The sequence below is a fragment of the Phodopus roborovskii genome, unplaced genomic scaffold (genome assembly GCF_943737965.1).
Source record: "Phodopus roborovskii unplaced genomic scaffold, PHOROB, whole genome shotgun sequence".
Lineage (NCBI taxonomy): Eukaryota > Metazoa > Chordata > Mammalia > Rodentia > Cricetidae > Phodopus > Phodopus roborovskii.
Genome location: NW_026125958.1, coordinates 541,290 through 542,614, shown reverse-complemented (window position 1 = coordinate 542,614; position 1,325 = coordinate 541,290).

Here is a 1,325-nt window from a genome sequence, read left to right as displayed (position 1 = left end):
CAGTGTTCCCAGTCCCAAAATATTTGCTTTGGTTTGTTACACCAAGATTTAGTTTGGTGAACCCTGCTCCAGACAGTGAGGCATGTCCCTAGTAATCTTGATGAATAAAATTGTGACATTCTGACAATCTGTGAGCAAATGCCATCAAGGAATTGATGGCCAGGCAGTTTCTGTAGACCAGCTCATAGGCTGCCATTGTCACATGGCTAAGCCCAATAGCCAGGTGCAGAGCACTTATCATCTGGAACGTGACTGTGGATGGCATGATCAGAGGCTCAAGGGTCCAAAGCCATCTTACATCTTGGCCTGATTCTTAACCAAGCTCACATTATTTTTCTTAAAAATTCATTTACTTACCGTGAGAGAGACAAGGTTGGGAAGAGGAAGAGAGATAGAATAAGGGATGCATATATATTATGGTACACATGTGGAGATCAGAGGACAATTTGACAGGAGTTGGTTCTCTTCTTTCACTGTGGCTTTTTAGATTTTATTTTTTAAGTGTGTGTGTGTGTGTGTGTGTGTGTGTGTGTGTGTGTAAACATAAACAGCACTTTTGTTCTCATGCTGTGTACACCAGAATGGCCTTGAACTGGCAGTCCTTCCTCAACCTCTTGAGTGCTAGGATTATAGGTGTTTACCACAGACCTGGCCATTTCTAGTTTTATAACACTAATATTATGAATGCTTTTTTTTTTTATCACTTCAGCATATTATGACTTGTCCAGATGATTCCAAGATGACTGTTAAATGAACAAAACACAAAAACAAAAGCCAACTATAGCTGGGCATGGGTGGCTGGTGTGGAATCCCAGCATCCAGGAGGCTGAGGCAGGAAAGCTACCATGGGTTGGAGGCCAGCCTTGGTTACATGAGGAGTTGTAAGCCAGTTTAGCCCACACAGAGAGAGTCTGTCTCAAACAATAGCAACAGCAAAACAAAGAAAGAAACAAAAAATAACAACCCCCCAAAACAAACCCGGAAAAACAATGTGTGAAAAGTGATGTCAGCCAGAGGTGGTGGTATATATGTTTACATCTACAGGATGGTCAGGAATTCAAGGTCTGAACGGGCTACAATAGCTCAGTGGAAAAGCAGTTACTTCAGACAGTTAAGACCTGAGTTTGGCTCCTCTGAGCCGCCTCTTCCCCATAAAGCCGGAAGTAGCAGCTTGACCATGCTCCTATGGTAAGATGGGAGGTGGAGACAGGAGAATGGCTAGCAGTCTATTTTATCAGCAACAAATGAGACCCCATCTCAACCTAGGAAGAAGGAGTGGCAGACACTGAGGTTGTTTCACACTTGTGGGTCTGATTCCTTTTTTG